The sequence below is a fragment of the Pinus tabuliformis genome, chromosome 9 (genome assembly GCF_031772625.1).
Source record: "Pinus tabuliformis cultivar Carrire ecotype Pingquan chromosome 9, CPIR1, whole genome shotgun sequence".
In the NCBI taxonomy this organism is placed as follows: domain Eukaryota; kingdom Viridiplantae; phylum Streptophyta; class Pinopsida; order Pinales; family Pinaceae; genus Pinus; species Pinus tabuliformis.
Window position 1 is genome coordinate 226,818,186 of NC_142307.1, and position 26,129 is coordinate 226,844,314.

The 26,129-nt window shown below is 41.1% G+C and overlaps 1 protein-coding gene across 8 annotated transcripts in view; it reads left to right on the top strand.

Moving 5' to 3' along the window:
- Positions 1-26,129, top strand: part of LOC149148004 (ras-related protein RABH1e-like) — a 479,517-nt gene that overhangs the window by 317,394 nt on the left and 135,994 nt on the right. The window contains exon 4 of one of the 8 annotated variants that reach the window (XR_016263146.1): positions 2,083-2,182. The exons of the other annotated variants lie outside the window; for them this stretch is intronic. The gene's annotated coding sequence lies outside the window, so the exon portion shown is untranslated. Of the gene's footprint in view, positions 1-2,082; positions 2,183-26,129 lie in introns of those variants that run through there. 8 annotated transcript variants of the gene reach the window in all.

The following is a 26,129-nucleotide window of genomic DNA, read 5'->3' on the forward strand; positions in this document are numbered from 1 at the left end:
CTAGAAACAGAAAATGCATGGTTGAGAGGACAACTGCAAGAAAGAGAGAATCAATTGGCATGTATGGCCAGTCTCTCTTTGGAGGCAATCCAGTGTAGGATTCCAGCTAAGTCTTATGCCCTATACCTCAAGGAACAATGGTTGTAGTTCCAGATCAAGACCCTGACACAGAGAGGTACCATGCCATTTCAAGACTACATGCAGTTCATTAATCTTTGTGATCATATCACACTAGAAGATAGGGTGAAGATGTCTAATTTTTATTTGCATAACATGGCCTTAACATACATGAATGTATGGGACCCTAACGCCAAGCTAGGAGATTTATAGTTGATGGCTTTGGCATCATGGATGAACCATGAGGAATCAAGGGTTGTAGAGATGAAGAAGATATTGGCAAGAGAGCAAACTAAACCTCTTATGATCAGAGCTAAATAGTCAGATCCCATGGCCCTCATCAGTACCCATAATTTGATTGCAAATGATCCTCAACTTACACTTAGATATCTTGCTTCCCAAGAGCAAGAAATTTCACATTTTGAGGACATGTTCAGGCTATTAGGGGATTATAGAATACATGCTTTCCGGAGGAGATGGAAGACATTGCCATACAACTTAAAGATAATAGAGTACCACTCTGCTCAAAGATTGAGAGAAGCACTAAACAAGACACCCATGTACAAGAAATCTATGCAAAGGATGAAAGTCAATTGGATTGGCCTGAGACTCAGTCCACCACTACTCTTAGGAATTCTAGAAGGAAGGAAGGAAGAAGAAGAAGAAAAGAGGCAGTGGGAGGAGGTAGAAAGGAAAGCAGGCTTCTGTGAACAAGAAGAGGAAACCACAACAGAGGCATGGGATGTCAGGGAGGCCACTAGAGCTATGAGGATATGGATATTGATTAAGTTGCTCAGAGGCTGAGCAACACTTTCAGTAGGGGGGGCGATGATGAACCTCATCATTGGGTAATTATATGGGCCTTAATTCATCTCTTAGCTTAGTCAAATCAACTTTTATCACAACTTATTACATGTTTTTGATTATATTTTGTTTATGAGATGAGTTAGAGTTGGATATTATGCCTAATAGACTAATATGCATTGAATGCAAGATTGAGGGAGAAAATCAAGGAATTTTGGCAAATACTAAGGTTAAAACTCGAATGGGACAAGGGAGAGGAATTCTAGGAGGTAAATCGTCCTCATTTACTTCTTCCCCATTCGAATATTCCTCCATCCATCACACCAACTCAGAGTGCAAGTAGCCAAGCCATGAGGATTAGAAGGCAGCCGAGAAAGTGAGAGATAAAGAGCTAGTTTATCTTGAGTTTGAGAGCCGAGCCTCCCTAATTTTAAGGAAGTCATTGGGGACTTCAGTTGTATAAGTAGAGAGGCCTAGAGCCTCATTAGGATTCGAATTTTTGTTGTAAAACTCTAAGCTATTTTTGAGCTCTAGACTTGTGAAAGTTTTATTGATGTAATTTTTTGTTTTGGTAATAAGAATGAGTTTTTTTTTGAGCCAGCACTAAGTTAACTCAAAGGGTTGAAGCTCTTGGGTTAAGGCCCAACCCTAGAAGTCTTTCTTGTATATGTATGTTTATATTAGTCTCATAGCTTCATTGTTAAATTGCTTTTAGGTGTGTTTTCATTGCAAGTAATGTAGATTGGATTGGTTGTTTATTAGTTTGCTTCCATTTGTCCCTTACTTCAGTAGCAGGTTAGTAGGGATAAAAGGAGTACCACAAGGTATTCAGTGCATGTCTTGGCCTCATTTCTTCCCTTTGGGATCATGATTTCAGGAAGGGACCCTTATGCAGCCCCAAAAACAAAGATTTCTATTTCTTGCATAAGCTTTAGAGGTTACTGTATTTATGTTAGCATTTGATCAGTTTTGCAAAGTAGGTTTTCATTGCCATCTCCTCTATCTTCACTCTTGTAGTCAATCTCATCCATGCTTTCAATTCCTTTCAACAACTTTCCTCATGCATCATGTAGGAAGTTAGTTCATTAATTCTGATTTTCTAGCTTATGAGAATTATTCTTGTTTACCTAGATTTTTGGGAATTATACATGTTTTATGTAGAGCGGGTGCTTCAGGAGGAGACAAATACTTCATAGCCAACAATCACATTCCACTCCATCCAGCATATTGATGAGCCTCATAAATGGGTAACTATATGGGCTCATTTTACCTCCTAACTTTGTCAAATCAACCATTCTCTTAGCTTATTGTATGATTTTCTAATTATATTTATGCTTATATAGTGAGTTGAGTTAGTTATGATGCCATGTCATCAAATACGTGTTTAATGCAGATTATTTATGATTTTTGTGGTCAAAGTCAAGGATCCAGTGGAAAAATGGCAACAATAGCTTGAAGTGGACAAAAGAGAGGACTTATAGGAGGGAATTCCCCTCATTTATTACTCCTCACTTCGAGTTCCCCTTCATTCAGCTCGGAGTACAAGCAACCAAGTGATGTATTAGCAGGTAGCCGAGCAAGTGGAGGATAACTGATGTTTATCTCGAGTTTTGGGAGCCAAGCCTCCCTGATTTTGAAGAAGTTGTTGGTATCTTCATTTGTATAAGTAGAGAGGTCTAGGGCCTCACTAGGGTTGGATTTTTGTTGTAGTTTTGCTGATGTAAACTCTGCTCAACTTCGAGCTTATTATCTTGACAGTTCATGTAATCTTGTTATTGTTTTGAGAATAAAGATGGAATCCTTTTTGAGTTAGCACTGAGTTACCTCAGAGGGTTGAAGCTCTTGGGTTAGGGCCCAATCCAAGCAGCCAAGCTCCTCTTTACTTGTATTTGTATATTTAATTTCAGTTTGTAGATTAGGTTGTTGTTAGATGAATTTCTGTTATGGTTAAGATAGGTTGCTTTTGATGATTTAGTAGGTTGCTTGCTTCCATTTGTGCTTTCTATAGCAGGTTAAGTAGTGATAAAGAAAAGATCCAAAAGGCTAGCAACAATGCCTTGGCCTCTGTTTCTCCTTTGGGACGATGATTTGAGGCAAAGAACCTCTTGCTGCCCCCAAAACATAGATTTTCCCTTTTCAGAGGACTTCTAGTGTTTGTAGCTTTCTAGTTGGTTCATAGTCTAGTTTGCTTTGCTTCAGAACTTCTTCACCATGCTCATTTCCTTATTTGCAACAGTCTTCTTTCATGCAATGGTTATCAACATTTCCTTTCATAGATTATCATTTACTTTGATGCAAAAACTCTGTTTTCTAGATGCACTTCTTTCATTGTTTGCTTAATCTCATTGGTTGACTGTCAGTTGTTTATGTAGCAGATATCTTCTAGCAGCAAGCCAGCCTATTAGCCATTCCATCCTCCATCTGATCCATGCCCTACAGGTCGCCTAAGTCTCCCCTCAATTCTGCCTTAGTTTCCTGCATTTTCCATAGAATTTCTTCCTCTATCCTTGAGCAAATCCAATCATATTTCTCTCTCCTAATGATTCTTGGTAGACCCTAGGTGCCCTAACACTTCATTCCAACCTTCATCTACCTTCTCCACCCACCTTCACACCTTCAAAACAGTGAAAACTGCTCTCGGCCTCCTCCTATAGGCCTCCTGTAGAATGTCGTTTTTCCTCCTATAGATTTCCTGTGTTCTTCTGTAGATTTTCCTGTAGGCTTTCTTTTGAAGGCCGAGTTTGGGAAAAGCCTCTGGAAGGCCACCTGAGACTTCCTAGGACCCATCCACACCATCCTACATCCTCTTAAGTTTGAAAACCACCCTCCATTGCCACCTATTTGCTGCCACATTCACAAACAAATAAATTACATGCATTACAAATTCACATAAAAATACATAAAAATCCAAAAAGATGCTTTTTGCTCATTTACTTTCAGAAATATCTTAGGTAGATGTTGTTTACTTCCTTGAGTAGATAATGGCATTCTTTTCATGGTTTTCATAGTGCTTTCTACAAAAGTAGGATTAGTGGTTAACTAGGATTTCCTTGGTTTGCTTTACATTTCAATCTTCCTTTCTGCAAGTAGAATAGCATCAGTAGAGTAATCTCTTTTTCCTTTCATCACAAATAGAGCTTCTTTTGGAATCCATAGAAGTTGGCTTGAGCTCCTAGTGATCTTGCGCCGGCTGACCAAGTGACAACCTATAGTAAGAACTAGTACTTGTGCATACATCACCATCGCTTCCAAGTTTGTTACGAACTACCAAGTTGATAAGAGTAAAGTAGGAAGCCCAAGAGTTGCAGCATTATTGCTGCAATACTGGTGCTCACCACTTTTTGGTACCATTGCTGGGGAAGCGTCAAAGTATTTTGTGATCACTGCTTTCTTCTATTTTCTCTTGCAACATTCTGCTAATAGTTTATTTCAGCAAAAGTAGAATAGTCATTTCGTTTCTTTCAGTTCTGCATTTCCTTGCTTTCCTGTTCAATTCTGCAATTTCCATTTCAGCAAAAGTAGAGTAGTCATTTCCTTGCTCTCAGTTCTGCATTTCTTTTTCTTTCCTCTTCAATTCTGCAATTTCATTTCAGCAAGTTCATTTCAGTTAGTGCAAATTGTTTTGTTCAATCAATTTCAGTTTTGCAGGTACTATCAGTGTGGGGAAAAAGAAACAAAAACCAACCAAAAAGATTTCTTTTCATGCATCGTAGGAATATAGATAATTCCGGAAAATTTTTTGCCCAACACCCCCATTGCTTCACATAGCCAACCTTCTCTCTTCTTTGGTGGCTGCGACCAAGAAGAACCTTTAGGACAACATCCAGACATATTTGAAGAACCTGTAGGGGAAGAAGAAGAAGAAGAAGACATTCCTTTAGAGCCAATGGCTGAACACAGAAATGCTAGGGGGAATGGAGAAAGAATCGAGGGTACCTTTCCTATTCGGGAGACCAATGGGGGCACCAAAATGAAGAATATAAGCCCTTATGCCCTACCTCATTTCCATGGTTTGACTACAGAAGATCCTGACACCTTCTTGTTTGAGTTTGTTGTTATTTGTCGAACCTATGACTATGCAAAAGATGAGCAAAAGTTGAAACTGTTCCCTTCTACTCTCAAGGATGCAACATTGTGCTGGTTCATGGGATTACCTGGCAATAGTATCAAAACTTGGGCTCAGATGCAGCAAGCCTTTAACAACAAGTATCGAGACTATTGTAGGTCAAAAGATACTACAGAGGAAATTTTCCGAATGATTATAGGAAGTGATGAGTCCCTGGAAGACTATGCGGAAAGGTTCCAACTCAGTTACAAAAGGGCCGGGTGTACACTTGACTCTGAGTCTCTGAAGATGGTCCTGCTCAGGGGAATTCGGGAAGATCTTTTAGAAACCCTCCATCTACTGGCCGGGGGAGACATCTACAAACTCTCCTATGAAGATTTAGAAACCATTCTAGAGCAACCAGAAAGAAAGGTAGGGGGAGTCAACCCATAGCCAATACCTCTTCCTCTAACTTATCCATTAAGGGGGAAATTGGAACCATGCTGGCAGACTCTTGCCATGCAAATGGATAGCTTGCATATCAAAAGGAAACAAGAGGAAGCAGAGAGGGCTTTGGCCATATTTTGACCTATATGCACTAGGAGGCATCCTAGGAATGAATGCCCATTGAACTTCATAGAGGTTTGTTCAGTTTGTGAGGAGAATCATTCTACAGATAAGTGCCCTTCCTTGCCTGGACTTAAAGCTGTATATCAGGGGGTCGAGGGAGTCACTGAACAACTCTATTACATAAACCAAAAAATGCCTCATGGACCTAGACCATACCAGCAGGGGATGCAAGGGACATCCCAAGCATATTACAATCTCAACACTGTCACTTCCATACCTTCTTGGGCCCCCCTGCTTATCCTTCCTGGTCCACACCTCCTCCTTGGTCCTTCACATCTCAATATCATGCCCAACCAGCCAACCATTCATTTCAATCCTATGCTCAGCCACCACCTCAGTGGAATGCACCTCATCAGGGGTGGAGGCCCCAATACAACTCTCTTCCCACTCTTTTGCCTCCGCCATCTTCCCAACCACAACCATTACCTCCTGTGCCTCCAAAGCAACCCCAAATGCCTACCCAGCTGAACCCGAACCCGAACAATAGACAGGCTCAACAAGTTTATAGTGGGGAACCATCATGCCCAACCTATGCTATGGAGATCCAGGAAATTAACTTATGATCAGGGAAAGTTCTCCTAGATAGTCAGCCTCCACCTTGGGAGGTTGAGGAAGATAAAGAGGAAAGTGAACCTAAAGAAATTCCACCCTTTCCTGAAAGACTATCCGTGACAATTCAGCCTACCCCAGAAGAAACCGAGCTTCTGAGGGAATTGAAACATCTGTGTGAAGATACCACTTCTCCAAGCCATAAAGGATGTGCCTATCTACAATAGGTTGATTAAAGAGAAGTGCTTTAGGCATCCAGGAAGGTGCAAGAGTGATGCCCCAACCATCAATGTCATAGGGCAACTGTTCAACCTGATGTTGGGGCAGGTAGTATGTCCAAAATATCTAGACCCTGGAATCCCAGTAGTTGATGTCCACATCAATGGCACCATGATCCCACACACTTTGATTAATCTGGGAGCTGCCATTAATGTGATGAAAAAGGACACAATGCTCAAACTCAACCTTCAGGGTTCCTTGAGGAAGACCACAACCATGCTACAACTAGCAGACCGCTCCACCATGACCCCCGAGGGGATTGTTGAAGATGTGATGGTCTCCATTGATTCTTGGGAGTACCCTGCTGATTTCTTAGTTCTCCAGCCCAAGGCAAAGCTCACTAGGTATCCTCTCATTCTGGGAAGACCCTGGTTGGCTACCGCCGATGCCTGCATCAACTGTCGAGCTGGGAACATGACCATAAAGAACGGGCATATTTCCAAGCAGTTAATCCTATATCCTCCTGCCCAACCCTTGTTAGAACATGATATACCACTCTGGTTGGAGGAGGAAGATGAGGATGAAGTTTATTCTGCACCACTTTGTACATTAGGAATCACCATGGGGGGAAAACAACAAGATGAGGATGATATGATTGAAAATCTGATTCAGAATCCACCTCCCAGTGTATCGCCCTTAGAGGACATAGTAAGAGAAACCCAAAACAACCCCCCAACTGATCTCTGTGCGTCTGACTCCACTTCTCTCCATGTTAAGAATATAGAGTTCGGTCTAGAAAGAACCTTGAAAATCAATCCATCCCTATCCACTTCCCAAGAGGAGGAATTGTGTAGCCTGCTGAGAAAGCACTTAGATGCCTTCACCTGGAGTTATAAAGAGATGAAGGGAGTGCACCCTTCAGTTTGTACTCATCATATATACATCAAGGAGGGTTGTAAGCCAGTTAGGTAGCCTCAAAGGAGGATGAACCCAACACTTAAAGATATTGTTAAGGAAGAACTACAGAAATTTCTTGATGCAGGGTTCATCTATCCCATCTCTGATAGTGAATGGGTCTCTCCTTTGGTGCTAGTGCCAAGGAAAAATGGTAAGTGGAGAATCTGTGTCGACTATCGGGAATTGAAAAAAGCCACTAAAAATGACCATTTCCCTTTACCTTTCATAGATCAAGTGTTATATGGTCTGGCAGGGAAAAAGTTTTTCTCTTTCCTAGATGGGTTCAGCAAGTAAAATCAGATTCAAATCAACCCAGAAGACCAAGATAAGACCACTTTCACTTGTCCTTCGGGTACCTTTGCATACCGGGTCCTTCCTTTTGGTTTGTGTAATGCTCCAGCCACTTTCCAAAGAGCGGTACTGAGTATATTCTCCGAATTAGTTCATGATGTAGTAGAGATATACATGGATGACTTTACTCCTTATGGCTCTGACTTTCAGGAAGCTTTATCTAACCTAGGTCCTAGTATTGAGATGAACCTGTCCCTCAGTCCGAAAAAATGTGAATTTTTGATGACTGAAGGGACTATGCTAGGTCATGCAATATCTCAACAAGGATTGCAGGTGGACCCTAACAAAATTTCCATCATCCAAAGGGTCCCACATCCGTTAAAGGTGAGAGATGTCAGAAGTTTCCTAGGCTTAGATGGCTATTACCAGAGATTCATTAAATATTTCAGTAAGCTAGCCTCTCTGTTGTTTGGTCTTTTAGGAAAAGATGTTGAATTTATATGGTCGGAAAACTGTCAAGAAGCCCTAGATACCTTGAAAAGCAAACTCGTGAGTGCCCCAATCTTGAGAGGCCCAAATGGTCCCTACCTTTCCACATTCACATCGATGCCTCAAACAAAGCAATAGGAGCAGCCTTGGGACAAATTGATGAAAAGTTACCTTATGCCATATACTTTATAAGCAAAAACTTGTTAAAGGCGGAGCTAAACTATATAGTCACCGAAAAGGAGCTCCTAGCTGTCGTGCATTCCTTAAACAAATTTAGTAATTATATCACAGGCTATCAAACCTTTGTGCACACTGATCATGCTGCAATTAGATATTTAATGAACAAACCGGATGTAAATGCTCACATTATTAGATGGTTGCTTTTACTGTAGCAATTTGATTTGACCATTGTTGATAAGCCTGGTAAACAAAATGTTTTTACTGACTTTTTGTCTAGAGTAAATTTGCCTGCAGGTGAAGAAGGAATGGTGGATGATGAAATGCCAGATGAACACCTGTTTGCTATCTCAGTACTCTCTCCATGGTTTGTTGATATAGCAAAATACTTGGTTTCAGCACAGTTCCCACCACACTTATCCCCAAAAGAGAAGAGAAAGATAGTAAGGAAAAGTGTCCCTTTCACTTGGATTGGGGGCAATCTTTTCAAACTTGGCCCAGATCAGATTTTGAGAAGATGTGTCAGGGAGGAGGAAGTTTTTGACATCCTCCTGACCTGTCATGATGGGCCTTGTGGAGGTCATTTTGCAGCCAAAAGAACTACCTTCAAGATACTGCAAGTAGGCTACTATTGGCCCACTTTTCATCAGAATGTGAGGAGATATGTCAGCCAGTGTGATTGGTGTCAAAGGATGGGGAAACCCACTCCAAAGGATGAAATGCCCATGCAGCCTCAAGTGACCTTTGAGCCATTTGAGAAGTGGGGCATGGACTTTGTGGGGCCTATTAGCCCTCCTTCAAAACAGAAGAAATACATCATTGTGTGCACCGACTACCTGACAAAGTGGGCAGAGACAAAAGAAATCAAAGCAGTGACAAAGGAAAAAGTAGCTGAATTTTTGAGAGAGAACATATTCTACAAGTTCGGGTATCCAAGAGAGTTGGTCATAGATCAAGGCAGCCAGTTCACTTCCAATTTGATTGAAGACCTGCTCACACATCATAGAATCAAGCACAGTACTTCCACCCCTTACCATCCACAAGCCAATGGGCAGGTGGAGGTCACTAACAGAGCATTGGAAGGGATCCTAACAAAGGTAGTGAGCAACAGCATAAAAGACTGGGTAGACAAATTAGTTGATGCCACTTGGGCCTACAACATAACATGGAAGACCACTACAGGGTTCACACCCTATGAGCTGGTCTATGGGAAGAAGGCTTTGCTGTCAATAGAATTTGAATTCAATACCCTGAGGATGGCAGCTCAGCTGGACCTAGACCTCAGCCATGCACAGAAAGAAAGATTACTCTAGCTCAATGGATTGGATGAACACCGAATGCAGGCCCTTCTCCATACAGAGGTATTTCAGCCTCAGAGAAAGATATGGCATGACAAAAACATCAAGGAGAAGCAATTTCGAGAGGGAGATTGGGCACTACTCTATGATTCAAGATACAAAGATTTCAAGGGCAAGCTAAGGACAAGATGGTTGGGACCCTACACTGTGGAAAAATGCAATGACAATGGTTCAGTTTTGATCAGAACCATTGATGATGAAGCCATCCCCATGCTTGTCAATAGACGTCGTTTGAAAGTCTACAAGAAACCCCTCTCTAAGCAAGAGTTCATTGAAGGATTGGATAAAACAATGATGGTAGTGGAGCATGTCTTAGCCTCCACTTCACCCACTCACTGAAGAAAAAAAAAAGGACTCAAGTGAAAACCTCCATGAGGAGCTTGAGTCCCATCATTGGGTTGAAAACCACTTCTGAGGCGGCCCAGTGATGTCAAAAAAAAGAGAAGAAAGGAAATAAGATCCCTAGGTGAAAACTTCCATTGGAGGTGCGCAGGGCAGGTAGCTAGGCTGAAAACTTCCCTGAGGTGCCCTGGTTGTTTTTCAAAAAAAAATAAAGAGAGAAAAAAGAAAAAGAAAGATGAATTTCCAGTTGCATTGCAGGTTTGCAGGAGGACTACAGAAAGCAGCAGAAAGTGCCAAGGGAGCTCTGAAACCAATACCAACACCTATCCTACATTCCCACACCTTTCTCCAACATTTTTGGCATTCTTTTCACCTCACTGTGCTTCTTTTCCAAAAACTGTGTTTTCTACAGGAGGCTCCTGTAGGAATTACAGAGAGCCAGAAATGGATTTAAAAGGCAGTTTGAGGAATAGGGAAGCTTCATAAGGGATCTATAAATCCCCCTGCAATCTTCAAACCTCCTTGCCATCATTTCTAGACCTGCATGACATCCCAAGCACTATTCTTCTTCCTGCCCAAGAAAAAAACACAAAAAAAACAGTTTTTAGAAAAAAGAAAAAAGAAAAAATAAGAAAGGGAACAACACCATCCACCTCACCTGAAGCCTACCTATTACCTATCCATCTCTATTTGCATTTTTGGCATCATCCTCACAGCTCCAAGCACAGAAAAGATAATGTTTCAAAGGGAGAAGCAGCTACAGGAGCTCCTGTAGGAATTCCTGTAGCAGTTGATCCCATTAAAATCTAGCATCAGCAGCATGAGGGTGCAAATCTGAAGGTTGAAGCAGATACCTGAAGATCCGATCCAGCTAGAGAGGAACCTGCACAAAGCACAACCACACATCAGCAAGCAGACAAGCATGCATCAAAGGAAATAAAGGCATGCAGCAGAAGGAAAAAGCCATAACACCTCACAGCAAAACGCATTTGGATCTCAGGTAAGTAACTAACCCGCTCCTCTGTTTGCATTTGTATAATTTGAGGGCATGCAACAACAACGAGATGGTTGAGGTTGGTTGAGGTTGAGGTGGCCAGTTAACTTGTCCACCTTCATCTAGTTGACTTCACTCATCCGAAGATGTCACCCACACGTGTGCTTAGTCAAACTCAAGGGAGATGTTAAGGACAGGTAGTGGAGGTGGTGTGAACTCTGATGCAATCATGAGGGATGATTATGAGGAAAGGGCCATGATGACAAGGCAGGTGAGGACCAATGGTTTGAATGGGGCTAATGTACACTTGGCCAGCTCACCCTCCATCACTGGAAAAATCCATAACAAGCAATAAGTACTCCTCCCCGAAGCACACTCACCATCTTTTTCCTTCATTCTGTCCTCGAAACTCCACTCCTGCTACCTTCTCGTACCCCCACAGCCTCATAACCATTGTTCTCCACTGATCTCTCCCATATCCTTGCTCTCGGCATTTTCTACAGGAGCACTTACAGGTTCTACAGGAGAACCTACAGGAATCCTACAGGAGGGCTAGCAGTCTTCTACAGGAGGGCCAGTAAGATGTTTTGGAGAGGGAAAACACTAGTTTTAGCACAATTCTCGAGCTGAAGAGGTAGGTTCTTGGCATACCTCCATTGAATATTGAAATATGCAAGCAGTGGTTTAATTTTGAGGAGGAAATAAAACTTTTGGGTGGAGGAAATTCATAAAAGAATTGCTGCTTATTTCTTAAAAAAACAACAGTCTCTTTGTCTCTCCGTTTTTCTTCCGAAAAATTGTTCTCTCCACTTCCATATTTGGTTTCCAAGGAAACATAAACAAAATGATAGGAGATTTTATGAGGAAGGAGCCCACCAACTCCTCTAGGCTCCATGCACATCCCCAAGTAGTGGACATATTCACAAGAGCCAATTGGATGAAATTTTTTGAGAAGTTTCGAGGGTTTGATGAGGAAATTGCTCAAGAATTTTCCCACTCTTTGGTCCCTCACTCTAGAACACATGCTACTGTCACCTTTAGAGGCCTTTCCATGGAGATAACCCCCGAGTTTATCAGTAGGGTCACTACCCTTCCTCTTGGGTTGCCTTGGAGTAAGGATGAAAAACCAATTGGCCAGGCTGCCAAGAAAAACTTCTTCCAAAACAATGAAACCCCTATAGAAGATAAGAATGGCATAAGAAGGGCTAGCATACCATATCCTTGGGATGAGGTTAGCTACCAAATAATCAAGTATATTTCCTGTGAGGGGAGGTACAACATTGTCTATGGCTACCACTTTAGAATCATGCATGAATTAAGGTATGGCATGGATACTCCAGCCCCTCAGAAGCTCAACATTCCCTACTTCCTCCTGCAGTCCCTCATTGACTCCAGTACTAAAGTAAAAGCAGGAAATCTAGAGCAGCTATCTCATCATGGGTTATCAAAATTTGAGTGGAAGAAGTCCTCCATACATTTATAATCCCTATAGCATGGGAAATTTTCTGAAACATGATTGCTGAGGATGACATAAAGGCCTTGACCTATGATATTAGCCCTACTGGTAGTGAGGAGGAAGAGTAGCAAGTGGGAGAAGGTGAAGCAGCTGGGAAGTTAGAAGAACAAGAAGGGAAGAAGGAAGAAACCAAGATAGAGGAGGAGAAAGCTGAAGAAATAGAGCGGGGAGAAACAGAGACATAGAAAGAGAAAGGAGGAGAAAAAGGGGCAGAAAAGACATAAGTGTTTGTTAAGACCCTAGAAAGAGAGGCAGCAGCTACTCTCACTGCCCTCAGCACACCAATTAAACCAAAACAAAAGAGGAAGAGGCAGACTTCAATGTATTTCAGGGCCAGGAAGAGCACAAGGATCAAAACAGGGAAACCCCAACCTTATTCTAAAGTGCCAATCATTATTGAAGATTCACCCTCTATCCAAGGAAAAGAATCCCCTTCCAAGGAATCTATCACTTATGAAAGGGGATCTCCTAGATAACCCACATGGAAAGAAAAAGTAGAACTACAGGACTCAAAAATAGTTCTACAGGAAGCACAAACTGTCCTACAAGAGACCCTGTCAAAACTACAGGAGACCCAAAAACTTGAAAAAAGGGTAGAAGGACATCCACAGGGAAAGGAGGAAGCAAAAGAGGCACAAGAACCTGATCCCCAGCCTAGTCTTGGCTCTTACTACAATCTTCTTGGGGGGGAAGAGTCATTCCATAAAAATTTTCAATTCCACTATTCTTTGAATTGGAGAAAGAAAGAATAAGGACCCATAGGTGGATGCAAATAGCCAAATCCAAAGGAGTTGAGGATATTGGCCATATGGATAACAAACTTAGAGAAATGGGCAGAGAGTTAAGTGTTGTCAAACACAGGGAAGCAATCACAAGAAATTACCTTGAAACTAAAAATGAATTGCTAAGAAGACAACTGCAAGAGAAAGAGACCCAACTGGCATGCATGGCCAGCTGGTCCATGAAGGCATTGCAATGTAGGACACCAACAAAGTCTTATGGTCTATATCTCAAGGACCAATGGTTGCAATTTCAGATAAAGACCTTGGCACAAAGAGGCATAATGCCTTTCCAAGATTACAGGCAATTTATGGACCTGTGTGACCATGGCACATCAGAAGATAAGGCAAAGATGGCAGAATTCTATCTGCATAACATGGCCCTCACAGGCATGAATGTGTGGGACCCCAATGCTAGGCTAGGGGACCTGCAACTAATGGCCATGGCCTCACGGATGAACCATGAAGAGTTAAGGGCAACAAAAATAATAAGGTTGATGATAAAGGAACAGAATGAGCCCTTAATGATCAGAGCTGAGCCATCAGACCCCATGGCACTCATCAACACACATAACTTGCTTGCACATAATCCTCAGATTGCCCCTAGATATATCAGTGATCAGGCTCAAGCCATTGCACATTTTGAGGATATGGAAAGGTTACTTAGGGATGACTGTGTGCATGCATGTATGAGGAGGTGGAACACCTTACCACACAGTCTGCAGATCAGGGAATATCATTTCCCAATGAGGATGAAAGAGGCATTAAGGAGAGTTCCAATGTACAAGTGCTCCATGCAGAGGTTGAAGGTCAATTGGATTGGCCTCAAATTGAGTTCCCCACTGCTACTAAGCATGCTAGAAGGTAGAAAAGAAGAAGAAGAGCAACAAAAGTGGGAAGAGGTAGACAGGTAGGCAAGATTCTATGACAAAGAAGAAAAAACCATATCAGAAGCATGGGATGCTAGGGAGGCTAACAGGGCCATAAAAGATGAGGAGATGGACTAAGTTGCTCAGATGATGAGCAACACTTTCAGTAGGGGGTGATGATGAGCCTCATAAATGGGTAATTATATGGGCTCATTTTACCTCCTAACCTAGTCAAATCAACCATTCTCTTAGCTTATTGTATGATTTTCTAATTATATTTATGCTTATAGAGTGAGTTGAATTAGTTATGATGCCATGTGGTCTAATATGTGTTTAATGCAGATTATTGATGATTCTTGTGGTCAAAGTCAGGGATCCAGTCGAGAAATGACAGCAATAACTCGAAGTGGACAAAGGAGAGGACTTATAGGAGGGAATCCCCCTCATTTATTACTCCTCACTTCGAATTCCCCTTCATTCAGCTCGGAGTACAAGCAACCAAGTCATGCATTAGCAGGCAGCCAAGCAAGTGGAGGATAACTGATGTTTATCTTGAGTTTTGGGAGCCAAGCCTCCCTGATTTTGAGGACGCTGTTGGTAGCTTCATTTGTATGAGTAGAGAGGCCTAGGGCCTCACTAGGGTTAGATTTTTGTTGGATTTTTGCTTTAGTTTTGCTTATGTAAACTCTGCTCAACTTCGAGCTTATTATCTTGATAGTTCATGTAATCTTGTTATTGTTTTGAGAATAAAGATGAAATCCTTTTTGAGTTAGCACTGAGTTACCTCAAAGGGTTGAAGCTCTTGGGTTAGGGCCCAATCCAAGTAGCTAAGCTCCTCTTTACTTGGACTTGTATATTTCATTTCAGTTTGTAGATTAGGTTGCTGTTAGATGCATTTCTGTTATGGTTAAGAAAAGTTTTATTTTGATGATTCAGTAGGTTGCTTCCATTTGTGCTTTCTATAGCAGGTTAAGCAGTGATAAATAAAAGATCCAAAAGGCTAGCAACAGTGCCTTGGCCTCTCTTCCTCCATTTGGGACAATGATTTGAGGCAAAGACCCTCTTTCTGCCCCAAAAACACAGATTTTCCTCCTTCATAGGACTTCTGGTGTTTGCATCTTTCTAGTTGGTTCATAGTCTAGTTTGCTTTGCTTCAAAACTTCTTCATCATGCTCATTTCCTTATTTGCAATAGTATTCTTTCATGATTTCCTTTCATGCAATGGTTATCAACATTTCCTTTCATAGATTATCATTTACTTTGATGCAAAAACTTTGTTTTCTAGATGCACTTCTTTCATTGCTTGCTTAATCTCATTGGTTGACTGTTAGTTGTTTATGCAGCAGATATCTTCTAGCAGTAGGCCAGCCTATCAGCCATTCTATCCTCCATCTGATTCATTCCCTACAGGTCGCCCAAGTCTCCCCTTAATTCTGCCTTAGTTTCATGCATTTTCCATAGAATTTCTTCCTCTATCCTTGAGAAAATCCAATCATATTTCTCTCTCCTAATGATTCTTGGTAGACCCTAGGTGCCCTAACACCTCATTCCAACCTTCATCTACCTTCTCCACCCACTCTCACACCTTCAAACAGTGAAAACTGCTCTCGGCCTCCTCCTGTAGGCCTCCTGTAGAACGCTGTTTTTCCTCCTGTAGATTTCTTGTGTCCTCCTGTAGATTTTCCTGTAGGCTTTCTTTTGAAAGCCGAGTTTGAGAAAAGCCTCCAGTAGGCCACCCGAGACCTCATAGGACCCATCCACACCATCCTACATCCTCTCAAGTCCCAAAACCGCCCTCCATCGCCACCTATTCGCTGCCACATTCACAAACAAATAAATTACATGCACGACAAATTCACATAAAAATACATAAAAATAAAAAAAGATGCTTTTTGCTCATTTACTTTCAGAAATAGCTTAGGTAGATGTTGTTTACTTCCTTGAGTAGATAATGACATTCTTTTCATGGTTTTCATAACGCTTTCTGCAAAAGTAGGATTAGTGGTTAACTAGGATTTCCTTGGTTTGCTTTACATTTCAATCTTCCTTTCTGCAAGTAGAATAACATCAGTAGAGTAATCTATTTTTCCTTTCATCACAAATAGAGCTTCTTCTGGAATCCATAGAAGTTGGCTTGAGCTCTTAGTGATCTTGCGCCGGCTGACCAAGTGATAACCTGCAGTAAGAACTAGTACTTGTGCATACAACATCGTCGCTTCCAAGTTTGTTAGGAACTACCGGGTTGATAAGATTAATGTAGGCAGCCCAGAAGTTGCAGCATTATTGCTGCAATATTGGTGCTCACCACATATTCATTCCTTGTTTTCACCATTGCATTCACTAGTTTTCATCATTTTTCATAGAAATTCTTCCAAGCACATTGAGCGAATCCATCCATCCTCTATCTTTGCTGTTGACTTCTAAGTGATCCTAGACCTTTCCTCACTTCATTCCACCCATATACCACCTTCCCTAAGCCTTCCATCACCTCCAACACCTTCAATTTTTCTCTTGGCCTTATCCTGTAGGTTTACGGGGAATCCTGTAGGTTTTCTTGAAATGACATGTTTTGAGGCCGAATTGAGGGAAACCCTCTAGGAAGTCACCAAAAGCCTCCCAAGTGTCTCCCGCACCATACAACCATCTCCTAACCTTTCCAGCCATCCTCCAACATCCTTAATTCACCTGCCACATCACCAAAATAAATTAGTTTTCATACTTGATTTTGCATGAAAAGACAAAAAGACAAAAACATATTTATTTCAATCCCTTTACTTGCACATTAGTGATGTTTGATGCTTCTTACTTCCACGCTTAGATAGTAGCATTTGGTTCATGATAATTTAGCATTATTGCAAAGCATAGTTTCTTGGCAGTTAATTAGGAAATGGTGTGATTTAGCATTGAATTTCGGTGTTTTCCATTATTGCAGTAGAGAAACTCTCCCTTAGAGCAGGTTTCCATTTATTCCATCAATAAACCAAGCTTCTTCTAACTCCATAGAAGTCTAGCTTGAAAACCCCAGTGGTCCTTTGCCAGCTGAACCATGACAAAAGGTAGAACCATAACTGTTACTTGTGTATACAACACTGTCACCTCCAAGTTTGTACGAACCCCAGGTTGACAAAGTAAAGCTGGTAGCCCAGGAGTTGTAGCATTGTTGCTACAATACTAATGCTCATCAGTTGTGTGGACAATGCAATAGATTACAGATGATAATATAAAGAAGACATAGTTGGTTACTGCTCTGTAGGATCGCGCGCTGAAATGGTACATTAAGTACTGCATCGATAACCCTTTGGCATCATTAGCAGACATTAAGGCTGCTTTGAACAAAGAATTTAGCAATCCTAAGTCTGACTCACAATCAATAATTGGATTCAAGGAAATCACAATGATGGTTGGTGAGACACCCTGGGAGTTAAATCAAAGGATGAAATGTGTAATCCATGAAGCTAATATGCAACTCACGGATGGTCAGCACCACGAATGGTTTATAGCCTCGCTTCTGCCTCACCTGAGAATTTCTTTGTCACAACAAAAGATAGGAACCAAGGTAGAAGCCCTGGAAATCGTGATGAGGTTGCATGAAATGCCTATTCAGGACCCGATGTTGGTAGTTCAACAGATTCACTCGCAGTTGCAGAAGCTCTACTTGGAATTGCAAAGCTTGAAAATGGGGAGGCTAGGTCAGAGGTGCGCGAGGAAGTCTGGTGCCTCAAGTGTAAGAGCTAGGGGAATGATAAAGAGCACTGCCCCGTCTTCGTGAATTATATTGCAGGGGGAGGGCTAATGCCCTTGAGGTCAATATATATCTGGTCCTATATTGTTTATGATTGTAGATCTCTGTTCTTTGATAGTACTGTGCTGCTTTGACTCTACAGGTGCTCTTTGAAGCTGGGTAAGCAAGGAAGGAGCGGCAAATATCTATCAGAAGGGAGAGAAACCAAGCAAGGAACCAAGCGCAAGACTGAGGTTGGTATCTTCTGTTTCCCTCTTATCTACTTCTCATAAAGGAAAGCAAAAGTAGCTTTGGTTTGTTTGTTTTTAAGATAGCTACCCGTCTTAGTGGGACTAGCAGCTCTGAGTGGACACTAGATTTCCCGATAACAAAATGGCGACTCCACTGGGAAAAGAATAGTTTGTTTGCTTGTTTATATTTGTTTGTTTTATAAACTTATAGATGGAGCTTGAAGTTAAGCCAGCTAGCCTTCGAACTGCATTTGCTATGCAAGTGCAAAGTAGATCAATGCTGCTTCCGTCTATCTCCGGGTTTTGTTTATAAACTGAACAGTCGATTTGTAAACATTCTAATTGCCCTGGGGCTGGCTCTAGTAACCTCATTAGATCAACCCCTGTGATTTATATTTACTAAACATCACTTTCTCGGTCTAAATACTTGAACTGAGCTTCAAACTGTGATCAAGAACCAAGTTAAAGTCTTGTACTGGTACCATCGCACCCTCTCTTCAAGGAAATCAGTGTGCATCGTACCTCCCGTGTGCAGTAGGTGAGATGCATCCCTGTTTCCCTATGTAACAGGTGCGATGATCAGGTAAGGCTAATTTTGCCTTTAGACTTTGGTTTTTCTTCACTCTCTTCAGCGCTATTCAGGAGTTTTGTTGTCTGTGATCAATATACCTCTGTGGAAACCCCCTTCCTTTCCATCATTCCACCTCCATTGTGCAAAGAACTGTGAATGTTTTTATGGATTGTGCGCCATTTTCAGTTCTCTTTTACAAAGAAGTAGCGTGATCGAACTGTCGTTTCTTGGTTTGAAAGTGTCGCAAGTGTCGTTTCTAGTCAAAGAAAAGAATCCTATTGTTCTTAATGGTTGATTATACTGTTACTCTTGTATTTGATTTGAATTAGTGGTTTTTCAAGTGTCGAAAGCAATTTTCAATTCAAAAATCGCAAGGTGTCGTCATTATCTTCCTTTCGTTTTGAAGAGAAATTTGTTAGTACTGTCGCTTTGAAAAGATAATTCAGATTTGTACTCAGCGTTCTTTATGTCATTCACACATTAAGAAAGAGAAAAACAAATACATGCATGTGCATTTGCATTTAGAGTACTTGTTGGTTTGATTTAGGACAGTGCATATAGTGTGTGCTCTGTGCTCTATGATTGAAAGAATCTCATTTCTATTTCCTTAGTAGCTAGGATTTTCATTGCAAAAAGAAGATTAAACGATTGTTTATCATCTTAGGCTGCATTTTAGGAATTATACATCTACATCACGCGGTGAACCTGAAAGGAAAATTCTTAAGCAAGATCAACTGTAAAATAAATTAAATGAACATAAAAATGCTTTGGAACTTAACGCACAACATTTAGAAGTCTAGGCTAGAGACGTATTTTGGCGTCATAAAGGCCGGGCAACTATCACTCTCATTGCTCGTTGGGTGATTCCTCCTCTTTCAGAAGACAAGTGCTAGTACGGAATTGTGCTCCCACGTACCATCGAGTATATATTGGGAGACCATAATAGGCTATATCCTTTATCCTTAGGAATCCATGTCTGCTGCCCTATCGATCGCAATGCATTGAACACAACATTCGAGAAGATTAACTGCCGTACCGTAAAAAGTATTCTGCAGTTTTGCAATTGGTTTGGTAATCCCTCTGCCTAGATTTCCAGAGTAGTCTCTTTCGTTCCTTTTTAGACTCCTTAAAGGAAAAGGTCCATCTGAGTACTTGTCACTTCAGGCTCATTAAAAATCGAAGGCGACTAGAGTCATCTTTTGTTTTTTCTCGACTCTTAAAAATTGAAAAAACAAGTTGTGTCAAAGCGTTTAAAATTCATTTAATTCAGAATCATTTTCCCCTTTTATTTGAGTTGATCAAGTAATCCGCAATCGTGGAAGAAAGTCAATGAAACCCTGACGTTTGTGGAGGCTTATGAGTCAACTGTCGTTGACTCCGGAAACGAAGCTATTCCGGACAAAGCAAACTCGTTTAACCAGATCGAAGTCCCCTAGTTTGGTTGGAACAAGTACTCCAACATCCTCAGAGGCTCCGGTTACTCCGAACATTTCTGGTATCCCTGCCTCTACAGAAGAAATCCCGCAGCCACAAAAGGCCATTACAACTGATCCTAGTGTGATGGTAAACACTTATATTCCTGCATCGGCTCCATCTACAGCTGATTCAGAAGGTGTTATTCCCCAAACATCTGTCGCTACAGAACCTATACCTTCTCCGGCACCGGAAATATTTTACGAACCTGACGGTCTACCTCTTCCCCCTAGATTGATTGCCATAGAAGAGATTGTGGAGGATCCTCCATCTAGCGCTCCATCGCAATTCGGAGCCGGGATCACCCTATATCCTTCTTCATCAGAAGTTAGTCTCCCGCCATCGGAAGTTCCTGAAGAATCGCTGAGGAATCTTTTGGATAGACTAAATAGGTCTGAACAACCGTTGACATCTAGGATTGTGTCATCTAACACAGCAGCGGCATAACTTCCTGCTGCTACTCTGACAATGTTCGCTGGCATACCATCTGTCCCAACTAGCTCTCAATCGCTGGATGGAGTCCATCCAGGGGCTGTTTCGACAGTATGGTCTGTTCCCATTTGTTCGTCCAGATTAATATCTGGAATCTCTTATGTTGAGTCTCAACAAATTGATCCTTTGCAGTGTCAATTTGGGCAATCCGGTCCCCAAAGGAAAATCATTCCTTTGAGCACTGGATTACCGCCATATGGAGGGTAGTATGCGAGAGTTCACAACAGAATTCAGGTTATGTTGGAATTACATCGAGTGGTTGGGTGCAATCCTGCCTCAACAACCAAGAGTTGTATACTCAATGCAACAAAGTTTACCTGTGTCAAATATCCCCACTACGCCGGCTATTGTGACGGTGTCGCAAGTACAAGCGTTGCCTGTTGTATGCCAACCTCAAGTTTCTCAAGTCATAATACAACAACCTCTTGTCCCTGCGACGCAACCGCAACCACCAAAGTGGGATGACCCAGGTTCAAACGGGGACCATTACCCCTCATCTTGGTCAAACAGTCAGTACTGGACAACAGCTCATGGCTTCACAACCGTGGCTGGTGCAATACCAACAACCGCAATTCCAACAAGCTTACCAAGGACCTGAGCAACAAGTCTTTGCAAGTAATGGGCAGCCGTATATTCAAAACGGTCAGCACCAATCATATCATAATGGTCATGCCCATCAACCTTACCAAAGTTACCAACATCAAATGCATTATGCTGGTATGCAAAGACCAACTGCTCAGGCGATCCCATCTTATCCTGGGTATGCTTCGCCAAACCTGAATCAACAGTTGCCTTTCGTGGCAACTTTAGAGTTACCAGATCTAAATCGACTAACGAACGATCCAATTGCTTACGCCCCTTGGTGGTCAGCGATTTCGCATAAACTTCCGTCAAATATTCCTAAATTTAATGGAAATCCGGGTGAAGACCCGTTGAATCATGTGATGACCTTTCATCTATGGTGTTCGTCCAACACTCTTAACGATGATTTGATCAGGCTTCGTCTTTTTCAGCGAACGTTAACTGGACCGATAGCAAAATGGTATATCGAATTGCCTAGAGCTTCATTTGATAACTTCAGTGCCCTAGCCACAACCTTTTAAACCCATTTTCAGTTATCATAAGGTACGAAACAAGAATAGAGATTCTTACCAATTTCAAATAAATGATGGCCACTCACATATCCAATCATATTCATGAGTGGCGACGTTGTCGTAGAATGGTAAAAACATATGTTCCTGATCAGCTGTTGGTTGAATGGTTTATTAAGTCATTGTTACCTTCTATTACAGAAGATGTGGCAAAGGGAGGAGTCGTCATTGAAGAGCAAGTTATTGCTCGTGCACAATATCTAGACTTGATCTATACTCTGTCTGGCACGCTCTAAAATCCCTGATGCTCCTAGACCGGAATATTCTGTTCCTCCCCCTCTTAAATCAAACAAAGACTCTCATGCTGGCGATGGCGTGATAGGTACGACTAGCACGAAAACCGTAAAGGCTACATTAAAGAAGGCCTGTACGGTTTCAAGTGAAAATGCAAATGAAGAACTTCTCGCCTTGGAAGTAAATGCCGTATTGACTGACAAGGGCAAAGAACCCAAGCAACCAAGAGGCAAGAAGAAAAAGAAAGGGAAAAAGAAGAAACAGGAGGAGTCGTCTCTTGAAAAATCTTCTGCAAACCCTTCTGGAGATAGGAAACCGAGTCATCCATGCTTTATATGTGATGAGGATCATTGGACGAGAGATTGTCCATATAAAGCTGAGCTTAGAAAATTCTTCAAGAATACAAAAGCCTTGGCAGTATTGACTGATCCGTTTCCGAATCCAGGAACAAATATGGTTGCTAGTGATAATGCTTCCCCGTCCCAAGTGCTAATGTTGTCTATTTCGAAGCAGCAAAATGATGCTTTGATATCGACAAGGAGCAAAGATTACGGGAATGCACAGATGTCGAACAACAAGGATAATGATCAAACTAGTAGTTCGACAACAACTTCGACCGAAGTTGTACCACCCATCACTCCTGAACTGACGATAAAACTACCAAAGGGAGTAGTACACAAATCGACGTTTAATCCTCGTGCCAGAGCGGCACAACATTATAATATAGTGGAAGATCTGGCCCAATCGCCGTCCACTATGTCGACACTTGAGGTACTAAGAATTTGCAATTTCCTGTGAATGATCAAATGTATGCTCAGAATTCATGGAATGTACCCTTGCCATGGCAGCACCAAAATCACCCACAGCGACAATGGAGACCATCTCAACAATACTCTCAATCATATCATACATATCCTCAATCATACCAACCATATTCGCAGCCATATCAACAATATCATCAGCCATACTCGTCACATCCTCAATCATATCAGCAATACCCTCAACAGCAAGTTGTTTACCAACATCAACCTCAACCTAATCAACAAGCACTGCTTGCTCCTCCACCAATAAATCCACCACAATTGCAATTTCCATCTAACTCACAACCTCCCAGACCTACTCAAATTCCTTCTCAAACTGTCCCAAATCCAAATAACAGAGCAGAGAGGCCAACCTACAATGTAGAAGAGGGAACCTCATATCCCACACTCCCCTTGCAAAATATCAACTTGAGGTCTGGTGAGGTACTCCACAAAGATTCTCCAACAACTGATAAACAAGAGGAAAACACAGAAAATGAAAACGAAATGACAAATCAAAGAAAACTAAACGATGACACCAAAGATAAACAAATGCAACCATTGCATCCACCTTTTCCAGACCGATTGGTCCAAATGAAACTTCTAATGTCTATATCACAGTTTGATGTTTTAGATGAGCTCAAGAATGTCTATATAAAGATTCCGCTACTGCAAGCCATAAAAGACATTCCCATATACACTAAAGCAATCAAAGAAATGTGCCTTAAGAAGCCCACTAGGAAAAGGATTGACCACAAACCATTCATGTTATAGGAAATTTAGCTGGCCTTATGACAAATACCATCTCAATGGAAAAGTATGTTGATCCTGGTATCCCTAGAGTTACTACAATCATTAACAACATACATATTCCAAACACTTTAATAGATCTTGGGGCCGCAATAAATGTCATGACTCTTGAAACCATAAGAACACTCCAGCTCATAAATTTGCAACACACAACTATTGTTCTAGAACTAGCTGATAGGTCTAAAGTGATTCCTGAAGGGATTTTGGACTAGACTCTTGGGAGTATCCAATGGACTTCTTAGTTCTTCAACCCAAATCCAATTTAGGAAGGCACCCTATCATCCTTGGTAGACCATGGTTAGTGACTGCTGATGCATTCATAGGATGTCGATCGGGCAATATGATCATTTCACGAGGAACTGAAAGAAAACAACTCACTCTTTATCCACCGGCATAATCACCAGCAGTAGCACACAATTTATGGCTTGCTGATAAATACAATGATAAAGAAGAAGTACAATCTGTTTTTAGCATCGACCAAATCTATGATTTTCAAGAACAAAATAATAATGATTTGGTAGAATTGTTCCTTTCTCTACCTGATATTTCCGAAAATTTGAGAAACGACCAATATCATGCTGCAGATGTGCTTTTAGCCCAAAATTTTCAAGAAACATGCACTATTCAATCTTTGCAAACGACATTTCATGATATTTTTCTCGTTCAATCCATCACAAACACACAGAGTCAGATCATAGAGATTAGTCCAGGGAAAACTCTGAACATTGGCAATCACCTAGACTCAACTTAGCAAGAGAAATTGATTCAACTATTGAGAAAATACTAGAAAGCATTTGCTTGGGACTACACCGATATGCATGGGATTCACCCCGACACATGCACTCACCATATTTATACTGATAGTACTATCAAATCAGTGAGGCAACCGCAGAGAAGAATGAACCCCATGCTCCAAGATATTGTCAGAGAAGAATGTTGAGAGTTAATTTCATATATCCTATTTCTGACAGTCAGTGGGTATCCCCATTGGTAATAGTGCCCAAGAAAAATGGTAAGTGGCGAATTTGTGTTGATTACAGACAATTGAACAAAGCAACGCTCAAAGAATATTTCCCACTACCATTTATTAACCAAGTGCTAGACACATTAGCTGGGAAATCATCATTCTCTTTTCTTGATGGTTTCAGTGGCTACAACCAGATCAGGATAGCCTCAGAAGACCAGGACAAAACCACATTCACTTGTCCTTGGGGCACTTATGCTTATAATGTTTTGCCATTTGGACTTTGCAATGCTCCAACTACATTTCAGAGAGCTGTATTAGCTATTTTCGCTGATTTAGTTCATGATTGTGTTGAAGTTTACATGGATGATTTTTCAGTGTACGACAATTCATTTGAACATGCATTAGAAAACCTTGAAAGAGTTTTGAAAAGATGCATTGAAGCTAATCTATCCCTGAGCAATGAAAAGTGCTTTATGATGTTAAACGAGGGGATAATATTAGGCCACTATATTTCTTTTCAAGGCATTAAAGTTGATCCAGCAAAAATACAGATCATTGTTGATCTGCCAATTCCAAAGAATCAAAGAGAGGTAAGAAGTTTCCTTGGGTATGCAAGCTATTACAGAAGGTTTATTGAACATTTTAGCAAAATATCTTTACCTTTGTTTAAGCTTCTAACATAAGACATACTTTTCAACTGGAATGAGAATTGCCAGCGAGCATTCGAAACACTCAAAAAGAAGTTATCAACCACACCAGTCTTAAAGGGGCCTAACTGGAGCCTACCGTTTCATATCTTTACAGATGCATCTGACACTGTAGTAGGTGCCTCATTAGGCCAAAAAGAGGAATCTTGTAATTATGCCATTTATTTCATTAGCAAAAATCTAACACCTGCAGAATTAAACTACACAGTCACAGAAAAGGAAACACTTGCCATCATATATGCTGTGAATAAATTCCGACATTATATAACTGGTTATGAAGTCTTTGTACATACTGACCATTCTGCCATTAGACATTTAATGAATAAACCAATAACTAGTGGCAGAGTTACCAGATGGTTATTATTGTTACAGGAATTTAACATCACAATGTTAGATAGACCAGGTAAAGAGAATCAGGTGGCCGATTTTCTTTCTAGACTGCAAAATCCAGGTGAGACTGTTCCGATTGAAGATTCTTTTCCAGATGAAAATTTATTTGCAATATTTCCATAGTGAATCCTTGGTATGCTGACTTGGCCAATTATTTGTCTACAGGAAGGACACCTCCATACTTTACTCCAAAGGAAAAGAAGAGACTAGTCAAACAAAGTGCTCGATACTCATGGATTAATGGCGATTTATTTTACACTGGTTATGCTATGATTATTAGACGATGTGTAAGAAATGATGAGATAATTGATATTTTAAAATCTTGCCATGATGAACCGTGTGGTGGGCATTTTTCAGCTAAGCGAACAACATTCAAAATTCTTAGTCTTGGATACTACTGGCCATCCATTTTTAAGGATTCCAAGA